Raw genomic sequence first — 11,548 nt, forward strand, 5'->3', positions numbered from 1 at the left:
CTCCTCTCTGAGTTTTTCTACGACTGCCCGTAGAAAATCATCGTTTGGAATTGCTTTGGCTATGGATTGCTGCAGCAATGTGGCCATTATAATAACCTTTGATAAGGTGACATTTTTCTCTGCTGAAATTTCAGTTGTTATTTCAGAAAATGGCTTCAGCACTGGCAATACACCATCAATAATTTCCCATTCTGCCTGGGCCAGTACTAGTTCAGGGCGTAGAAGGGAAATGACCACCATAACTCTATCTTTTAAAATAGACAAGCGCTGAAACATTTTGTATGTTGAGTTCCAACGTGTAGGCACATCTTTTGTCAGCTTAAGGTCGGGAAGATTTAATTGGATATTAATTTCTTTGAGCTTCTTGAATCCGGATGAGCTGTGATTGAAAAATTCTACAATTGCCTTTGCTTTGACCCTTACACTGTCAATTGGTCCCAGTGCTTTTTGTACAATGATGTTCAAAGTGTGGACAAAGCATGGAATATGGCGAAAATTTCCCAATTTTATCGCTGATACGATATTGGCAGCATTTTCTGATGCAATTGCAGTAATTTTATCTTCAATTTGCCAATCAGCTGCAACACTCTGAAGAAAAGAGCAAAGATTGAGGCTTGTGTGCCTCTCACCGAACGCTTCACAAGCTAGCATATGCGATGATAGTTCCATATTCGTCTTGTCTATGAAGTGTGCGGTTACAGCTATGTAACTCTCGGACACTGTATAACAGTGGTGGTAGCGCAGCAGCAGAAAACTATTTATTCATACTCTAAAAAAAAAAACGAGGTGGAAAGTTGTGAGTTGCTGCTGACACCGCAACTCTACGGCTATACCCGATACTAAGTCAGTATGGCTCTCCTCCGGCAGACGCCGCTAATATTAAACGACACGACAAAGAGAGCGTGCGAGAGAGACAGAAAATCAGTCTGTGCGTGACGTCGGGCGCTGCGTAGCCAATGCAAATTGATTTGTTCCTTTTGGCTACAAAAATTATCTGATCTGATCCAGGTTCAGCAATCTGATAGATATGGTCGTTATCTATGATTCTGCGTTTTTAGTTTTCTCAAATCTGCAATATTGTGGATGCAATAGATTTTCGTCCTTTGTGTGGGCGGAAGGGGGTGGGGCGAAATTTTGAGATAAATGTTTTATAGTGAGATCTAACAGAAGTGCGGATACCAAATTTGGTTACTCTAGCTTTAATAGTCTCTGAGATTTGTGAATATCCCCAGATTTGCATCCTTTGCGGGGGCGGAAGGGGGTGTGGCGAAATTTTGAAACAAACTCGTCTCGGTCCGATATATTAGGAGTGTGGATACCAAATTTGGTTGCTCTAGCTTTTATAGTCTCTGAGATCTAGGCGCTAATGTTTTACTCTAAGCAAAGCCGCCTATGCTACGTGTGTGTTAGAGAGAGACAGGGCGAGAAAAAATGAAATTGTTTTCTTGATGCTGGCTATAATAATAATACGATCCAGTTCAGATTCTGCAGTCTAAAAGATATGGTCATTCTCTACGATTCTGCGTTTTTGGTTTTCTCGTATCGTCGAAATTGTGGATGCCACAGATTTTCGCCCTTTTTTTCTTATCGGTGCGTACTATATCCTCCGTATTCCTTTCTCTTTGAGCGTACTCTATCCTCCGTATTCCTTTCCCTCTGATCGTACTTTATCGTCCGAATTCCTTCGGTTTTCTCGTTCTTTATCCTCCGAATCCCATTCTTCTCGAAGCGTACTCTATCTTTCATATTCCCTCTTTCTCCTTGTTTCGGAACTTACTTAAGCTTCCGCAACTGCGATTACCCCCGGTAAGACGACCCACACTGGCCAGCACGTGGTAATGGATGTAGACCCCGACGGAAGGCCCCGAAGTATGACCATGATACTGTATCAGAATAAACTCTGTACATTTAAAACAATAAATAGAGACCATTCTTGTACCGCTTAATCCACATCTTATTCTCAAACGACGAGATTCGATTTCAGCTATCACATCAAATCACATCTAACAAATTTCTTTAAACACCGGCACTGCGAGCTTACCCCGGCTGAAGTGCCGTCAAAAACATGAAACATAAAAAAACAGAAAATACCGATAAAGTGAACTTTTGCTTATTTGAATAGCTTTTCAGACAAAAGTTAATGAAATTATATGGCAATTGGTTAGGTTAGTTAAGTTGAAATCAATTTAGAAAATAGTATTGGTAAAAATAAAAATTATAAGTTCTTGGATGAACAAGGGTCCAGTTCGACAGTGGAGGAGAGTCAGCCAGCGGTGGAAAATGGCCAATTGATGAAATGTCATGGTGACCAACAACGACAGATGATGTGTGAGATTGAGGATCAAGGCTAGACGATGAAGGGTCAAGGTGACCAACAGCAACAGATGATACTGCACGTGAAGACACAAACGGTGGTGCAACAGCAACAGATTATGCAAGGTAAGCTAATGAAGGATCAAGGGGATGAACATTCACAAAGATTAGAAGCCATGGCAAAACAGATGGAAAAGAAATGGGCCAACGTTGACGAGAATCCCCAGGATAACTCAGAAGCAGTTCAGTGTTTGGATGAAGAGATCAAGATCGACTCGAGGACCGATTCCGTCAATTGGAATTGGGTGTTCCTGTAAACAACATGGCAACATCCAAACCAAAATTCGCTACACATCATTTCATGATACAAGTCGAAATTTCATTGTCGAGGAATAATTGGACAAAAGCTGATCGCGTGGCCGCTTTGGTGCTTTCCGTGAAGGGTCTTGCTGCTGATGTGCTACAATCGATTCCCAACGCATATAAATTGATTTACGAGGCTGTTAAGCGCATATGCGATGATAGTTCCATATTCGTCTTGTCTATGAAGTGTGCGGTTACAGCTATGTAACTCTTGGACACTGTATAACAGTGGTGGTAGCGCAGCAGCAGAAAACTATTTATTCATACTCTAAAAAAAAAAACGAGGTGGAAAGTTGTGAGTTGCTGCGGACACCGCAACTCTACGGCTATACCCGATACTAAGTCAGTATGGCTCTCCTCCGGCAGACGCCGCTAATATTAAACGACACGACAAAGAGAGCGTGCGAGAGAGACAGAAAATCAGTCTGTGCGTGACGTCGGGCGCTGCGTAGCCAATGCAAATTGATTTGTTCCTTTTGGCTACAAAAATTATCTGATCTGATCCAGGTTCAGCAATCTGATAGATATGGTCGTTATCTATGATTCTGCGTTTTTAGTTTTCTCAAATCTGCAATATTGTGGATGCAATAGATTTTCGTCCTTTGTGTGGGCGGAAGGGGGTGGGGCGAAATTTTGAGATAAATGTTTTATAGTGAGATCTAACAGAAGTGCGGATACCAAATTTGGTTACTCTAGCTTTAATAGTCTCTGAGATTTGTGAATATCCCCAGATTTGCATCCTTTGCGGGGGCGGAAGGGGGTGTGGCGAAATTTTGAAACAAACTCGTCTCGGTCCGATATATTAGGAGTGTGGATACCAAATTTGGTTGCTCTAGCTTTTATAGTCTCTGAGATCTAGGCGCTAATGTTTTACTCTAAGCAAAGCCGCCTATGCTACGTGTGTGTTAGAGAGAGACAGGGCGAGAAAAAATGAAATTGTTTTCTTGATGCTGGCTATAATAATAATACGATCCAGTTCAGATTCTGCAGTCTAAAAGATATGGTCATTCTCTACGATTCTGCGTTTTTGGTTTTCTCGTATCGTCGAAATTGTGGATGCCACAGATTTTCGCCCTTTTTTTCTTATCGGTGCGTACTATATCCTCCGTATTCCTTTCTCTTTGAGCGTACTCTATCCTCCGTATTCCTTTCCCTCTGATCGTACTTTATCGTCCGAATTCCTTCGGTTTTCTCGTTCTTTATCCTCCGAATCCCATTCTTCTCGAAGCGTACTCTATCTTTCATATTCCCTCTTTCTCCTTGTTTCGGAACTTACTTAAGCTTCCGCAACTGCGATTACCCCCGGTAAGACGACCCACACTGGCCAGCACGTGGTAATGGATGTAGACCCCGACGGAAGGCCCCAAAGTATGACCATGATACTGTATCAGAATAAACTCTGTACATTTAAAACAATAAATAGAGACCATTCTTGTACCGCTTAATCCACATCTTATTCTCAAACGACGAGATTCGATTTCAGCTATCACATCAAATCACATCTAACAAATTTCTTTAAACACCGGCACTGCGAGCTTACCCCGGCTGAAGTGCCGTCAAAAACATGAAACATAAAAAAACAGAAAATACCGATAAAGTGAACTTTTGCTTATTTGAATAGCTTTTCAGACAAAAGTTAATGAAATTATATGGCAATTGGTTAGGTTAGTTAAGTTGAAATCAATTTAGAAAATAGTATTGGTAAAAATAAAAATTATAAGTTCTTGGATGAACAAGGGTCCAGTTCGACAGTGGAGGAGAGTCAGCCAGCGGTGGAAAATGGCCAATTGATGAAATGTCATGGTGACCAACAACGACAGATGATGTGTGAGATTGAGGATCAAGGCTAGACGATGAAGGGTCAAGGTGACCAACAGCAACAGATGATACTGCACGTGAAGACACAAACGGTGGTGCAACAGCAACAGATTATGCAAGGTAAGCTAATGAAGGATCAAGGGGATGAACATTCACAAAGATTAGAAGCCATGGCAAAACAGATGGAAAAGAAATGGGCCAACGTTGACGAGAATCCCCAGGATAACTCAGAAGCAGTTCAGTGTTTGGATGAAGAGATCAAGATCGACTCGAGGACCGATTCCGTCAATTGGAATTGGGTGTTCCTGTAAACAACATGGCAACATCCAAACCAAAATTCGCTACACATCATTTCATGATACAAGTCGAAATTTCATTGTCGAGGAATAATTGGACAAAAGCTGATCGCGTGGCCGCTTTGGTGCTTTCCGTGAAGGGTCTTGCTGCTGATGTGCTACAATCGATTCCCAACGCATATAAATTGATTTACGAGGCTGTTAAGCGCATATGCGATGATAGTTCCATATTCGTCTTGTCTATGAAGTGTGCGGTTACAGCTATGTAACTCTTGGACACTGTATAACAGTGGTGGTAGCGCAGCAGCAGAAAACTATTTATTCATACTCTAAAAAAAAAAACGAGGTGGAAAGTTGTGAGTTGCTGCGGACACCGCAACTCTACGGCTATACCCGATACTAAGTCAGTATGGCTCTCCTCCGGCAGACGCCGCTAATATTAAACGACACGACAAAGAGAGCGTGCGAGAGAGACAGAAAATCAGTCTGTGCGTGACGTCGGGCGCTGCGTAGCCAATGCAAATTGATTTGTTCCTTTTGGCTACAAAAATTATCTGATCTGATCCAGGTTCAGCAATCTGATAGATATGGTCGTTATCTATGATTCTGCGTTTTTAGTTTTCTCAAATCTGCAATATTGTGGATGCAATAGATTTTCGTCCTTTGTGTGGGCGGAAGGGGGTGGGGCGAAATTTTGAGATAAATGTTTTATAGTGAGATCTAACAGAAGTGCGGATACCAAATTTGGTTACTCTAGCTTTAATAGTCTCTGAGATTTGTGAATATCCCCAGATTTGCATCCTTTGCGGGGGCGGAAGGGGGTGTGGCGAAATTTTGAAACAAACTCGTCTCGGTCCGATATATTAGGTGTGTGGATACCAAATTTGGTTGCTCTAGCTTTTATAGTCTCTGAGATCTAGGCGCTAATGTTTTACTCTAAGCAAAGCCGCCTATGCTACGTGTGTGTTAGAGAGAGACAGGGCGAGAAAAAATGAAATTGTTTTCTTGATGCTGGCTATAATAATAATACGATCCAGTTCAGATTCTGCAGTCTAAAAGATATGGTCATTCTCTACGATTCTGCGTTTTTGGTTTTCTCGTATCGTCGAAATTGTGGATGCCACAGATTTTCGCCCTTTTTTTCTTATCGGTGCGTACTATATCCTCCGTATTCCTTTCTCTTTGAGCGTACTCTATCCTCCGTATTCCTTTCCCTCTGATCGTACTTTATCGTCCGAATTCCTTCGGTTTTCTCGTTCTTTATCCTCCGAATCCCATTCTTCTCGAAGCGTACTCTATCTTTCATATTCCCTCTTTCTCCTTGTTTCGGAACTTACTTAAGCTTCCGCAACTGCGATTACCCCCGGTAAGACGACCCACACTGGCCAGCACGTGGTAATGGATGTAGACCCCGACGGAAGGCCCCAAAGTATGACCATGATACTGTATCAGAATAAACTCTGTACATTTAAAACAATAAATAGAGACCATTCTTGTACCGCTTAATCCACATCTTATTCTCAAACGACGAGATTCGATTTCAGCTATCACATCAAATCACATCTAACAAATTTCTTTAAACACCGGCACTGCGAGCTTACCCCGGCTGAAGTGCCGTCAAAAACATGAAACATAAAAAAACAGAAAATACCGATAAAGTGAACTTTTGCTTATTTGAATAGCTTTTCAGACAAAAGTTAATGAAATTATATGGCAATTGGTTAGGTTAGTTAAGTTGAAATCAATTTAGAAAATAGTATTGGTAAAAATAAAAATTATAAGTTCTTGGATGAACAAGGGTCCAGTTCGACAGTGGAGGAGAGTCAGCCAGCGGTGGAAAATGGCCAATTGATGAAATGTCATGGTGACCAACAACGACAGATGATGTGTGAGATTAAGGATCAAGGCTAGACGATGAAGGGTCAAGGTGACCAACAGCAACAGATGATACTGCACGTGAAGACACAAACGGTGGTGCAACAGCAACAGATTATGCAAGGTAAGCTAATGAAGGATCAAGGGGATGAACATTCACAAAGATTAGAAGCCATGGCAAAACAGATGGAAAAGAAATGGGCCAACGTTGACGAGAATCCCCAGGATAACTCAGAAGCAGTTCAGTGTTTGGATGAAGAGATCAAGATCGACTCGAGGACCGATTCCGTCAATTGGAATTGGGTGTTCCTGTAAACAACATGGCAACATCCAAACCAAAATTCGCTACACATCATTTCATGATACAAGTCGAAATTTCATTGTCGAGGAATAATTGGACAAAAGCTGATCGCGTGGCCGCTTTGGTGCTTTCCGTGAAGGGTCTTGCTGCTGATGTGCTACAATCGATTCCCAACGCATATAAATTGATTTACGAGGCTGTTAAGCGCATCTCATTCAATAATCAAGAAAGGTATAGCATAAGGAAATGTGGAGCCTATCAATGGGATACGTCTACGAGCCGCTACATGTGAAGAGGCTAGTGTTGGGTAAACATCGTTCAATTTACTGAATAAGTTCGTTCGTTCATTTTTATGCAGTGAACTAAGTCGTTCTTTTAGTTCGTTCCTTTTTGTTTATCTTAATCATTCATTTTTGTTCATCGTTCTTTTCCGTTCGTTCTTTTTTGTTCATTGTCCTTTTTGTTCGCTCTTTTTTGTTCTTTGGTCTGTTTTGTTCATCGGTCTTTTTGTTCTTAGTTCAATTTTAAAGTCTCATATCTAGTTTTAAGCTTATATGTAAATAATGCACTACAATTCATTGACGTTTTAACTTCTTAAATTTATTTTAATTTGTACTTAGTACTTGATATCGTTAGGACACAACCAACAGTTTCCATTAAGTATCTCGTTTTCCACTGAAAAACAATAATCAATTTTACCTATGTTGTCCATTATAATTTTAAAATCTATAAAATACACACCATTTTTAAGTATTTCACATATTATTATGTAAAAACATAAGGCTTTCAACCTAATTGGGCGTCAAAAGCGTTCGTCTTTTGCGGACTACTTCTCCTGCTGCAGAAAATAGGCGCTCACATGGCACCGACGTGGCCACCAAACAAAGACGTTTCAACGCACATTCGTATAGTCGTGGATATACATCTTTTCGCTGCGTCCACCCGATCAAAGGGTCCTGCTTTCTATTGATGTTCTCCTCTGCTAGATATTTATCTACCTCTCTAATGGCTGCAGCCGTGTTACAGCTTGGCTTTGTTACTTGGTTAAACTGCCTGTCATACTCGTCCCAAATGCAACTTTTGGTTTGCGACGTTTTGATGGTTTCAATTTGTGAAGACAGATCATCAGCAACATTATCAACCAATCCCGTTTGAGCGATCTTACCTTGTAGAGCTGCAACTGTTTTTTCAAAGCATTCATCGGATCTAAAACCCCGTTTTTTAAATCTTGGGTCTAGTGCTCTCTGCATACAAAATATTATTTTCCAAATCCCCAAAACGTACGGTCAACTCCTCTCTGAGTTTTTCTACGACTGCCCGTAGAAAATCATCGTTTGGAATTGCTTTGGCTATGGATTGCTGCAGCAATGTGGCCATTATAATAACCTTTGATAAGGTGACATTTTTCTCTGCTGAAATTTCAGTTGTTATTTCAGAAAATGGCTTCAGCACTGGCAATACACCATCAATAATTTCCCATTCTGCCTGGGCCAGTACTAGTTCAGGGCGTAGAAGGGAAATGACCACCATAACTCTATCTTTTAAAATAGACAAGCGCTGAAACATTTTGTATGTTGAGTTCCAACGTGTAGGCACATCTTTTGTCAGCTTAAGGTCGGGAAGATTTAATTGGATATTAATTTCTTTGAGCTTCTTGAATCCGGATGAGCTGTGATTGAAAAATTCTACAATTGCCTTTGCTTTGACCCTTACACTGTCAATTGGTCCCAGTGCTTTTTGTACAATGATGTTCAAAGTGTGGACAAAGCATGGAATATGGCGAAAATTTCCCAATTTTATCGCTGATACGATATTGGCAGCATTTTCTGATGCAATTGCAGTAATTTTATCTTCAATTTGCCAATCAGCTGCAACACTCTGAAGAAAAGAGCAAAGATTGAGGCTTGTGTGCCTCTCACCGAACGCTTCACAAGCTAGCATATGCGATGATAGTTCCATATTCGTCTTGTCTATGAAGTGTGCGGTTACAGCTATGTAACTCTCGGACACTGTATAACAGTGGTGGTAGCGCAGCAGCAGAAAACTATTTATTCATACTCTAAAAAAAAAAACGAGGTGGAAAGTTGTGAGTTGCTGCGGACACCGCAACTCTACGGCTATACCCGATACTAAGTCAGTATGGCTCTCCTCCGGCAGACGCCGCTAATATTAAACGACACGACAAAGAGAGCGTGCGAGAGAGACAGAAAATCAGTCTGTGCGTGACGTCGGGCGCTGCGTAGCCAATGCAAATTGATTTGTTCCTTTTGGCTACAAAAATTATCTGATCTGATCCAGGTTCAGCAATCTGATAGATATGGTCGTTATCTATGATTCTGCGTTTTTAGTTTTCTCAAATCTGCAATATTGTGGATGCAATAGATTTTCGTCCTTTGTGTGGGCGGAAGGGGGTGGGGCGAAATTTTGAGATAAATGTTTTATAGTGAGATCTAACAGAAGTGCGGATACCAAATTTGGTTACTCTAGCTTTAATAGTCTCTGAGATTTGTGAATATCCCCAGATTTGCATCCTTTGCGGGGGCGGAAGGGGGTGTGGCGAAATTTTGAAACAAACTCGTCTCGGTCCGATATATTAGGAGTGTGGATACCAAATTTGGTTGCTCTAGCTTTTATAGTCTCTGAGATCTAGGCGCTAATGTTTTACTCTAAGCAAAGCCGCCTATGCTACGTGTGTGTTAGAGAGAGACAGGGCGAGAAAAAATGAAATTGTTTTCTTGATGCTGGCTATAATAATAATACGATCCAGTTCAGATTCTGCAGTCTAAAAGATATGGTCATTCTCTACGATTCTGCGTTTTTGGTTTTCTCGTATCGTCGAAATTGTGGATGCCACAGATTTTCGCCCTTTTTTTCTTATCGGTGCGTACTATATCCTCCGTATTCCTTTCTCTTTGAGCGTACTCTATCCTCCGTATTCCTTTCCCTCTGATCGTACTTTATCGTCCGAATTCCTTCGGTTTTCTCGTTCTTTATCCTCCGAATCCCATTCTTCTCGAAGCGTACTCTATCTTTCATATTCCCTCTTTCTCCTTGTTTCGGAACTTACTTAAGCTTCCGCAACTGCGATTACCCCCGGTAAGACGACCCACACTGGCCAGCACGTGGTAATGGATGTAGACCCCGACGGAAGGCCCCAAAGTATGACCATGATACTGTATCAGAATAAACTCTGTACGTTTAAAACAATAAATAGAGACCATTCTTGTACCGCTTAATCCACATCTTATTCTCAAACGACGAGATTCGATTTCAGCTATCACATCAAATCACATCTAACAAATTTCTTTAAACACCGGCACTGCGAGCTTACCCCGGCTGAAGTGCCGTCAAAAACATGAAACATAAAAAAACAGAAAATACCGATAAAGTGAACTTTTGCTTATTTGAATAGCTTTTCAGACAAAAGTTAATGAAATTATATGGCAATTTGTTAGGTTAGTTAAGTTGAAATCAATTTAGAAAATAGTATTGGTAAAAATAAAAATTATAAGTTCTTGGATGAACAAGGGTCCAGTTCGACAGTGGAGGAGAGTCAGCCAGCGGTGGAAAATGGCCAATTGATGAAATGTCATGGTGACCAACAACGACAGATGATGTGTGAGATTAAGGATCAAGGCTAGACGATGAAGGGTCAAGGTGACCAACAGCAACAGATGATACTGCACGTGAAGACACAAACGGTGGTGCAACAGCAACAGATTATGCAAGGTAAGCTAATGAAGGATCAAGGGGATGAACATTCACAAAGATTAGAAGCCATGGCAAAACAGATGGAAAAGAAATGGGCCAACGTTGACGAGAATCCCCAGGATAACTCAGAAGCAGTTCAGTGTTTGGATGAAGAGATCAAGATCGACTCGAGGACCGATTCCGTCAATTGGAATTGGGTGTTCCTGTAAACAACATGGCAACATCCAAACCAAAATTCGCTACACATCATTTCATGATACAAGTCGAAATTTCATTGTCGAGGAATAATTGGACAAAAGCTGATCGCGTGGCCGCTTTGGTGCTTTCCGTGAAGGGTCTTGCTGCTGATGTGCTACAATCGATTCCCAACGCATATAAATTGATTTACGAGGCTGTTAAGCGCATCTCATTCAATAATCAAGAAAGGTATAGCATAAGGAAATGTGGAGCCTATCAATGGGATACGTCTACGAGCCGCTACATGTGAAGAGGCTAGTGTTGGGTAAACATCGTTCAATTTACTGAATAAGTTCGTTCGTTCATTTTTATGCAGTGAACTAAGTCGTTCTTTTAGTTCGTTCCTTTTTGTTTATCTTAATCATTCATTTTTGTTCATCGTTCTTTTCCGTTCGTTCTTTTTTGTTCATTGTCCTTTTTGTTCGCTCTTTTTTGTTCTTTGGTCTGTTTTGTTCATCGGTCTTTTTGTTCTTAGTTCAATTTTAAAGTCTCATATCTAGTTTTAAGCTTATATGTAAATAATGCACTACAATTCATTGACGTTTTAACTTCTTAAATTTATTTTAATTTGTACTTAGTACTTGATATCGTTAGGACACAACCAACAGTTTCCATTAAGTATCTCGTTTTCCAC

This window comes from Drosophila persimilis, unplaced genomic scaffold (assembly GCF_003286085.1).
Source record: "Drosophila persimilis strain 14011-0111.01,24,50 unplaced genomic scaffold, DperRS2 tig00000477-arrow-pilon, whole genome shotgun sequence".
NCBI lineage: Eukaryota > Metazoa > Arthropoda > Insecta > Diptera > Drosophilidae > Drosophila > Drosophila persimilis.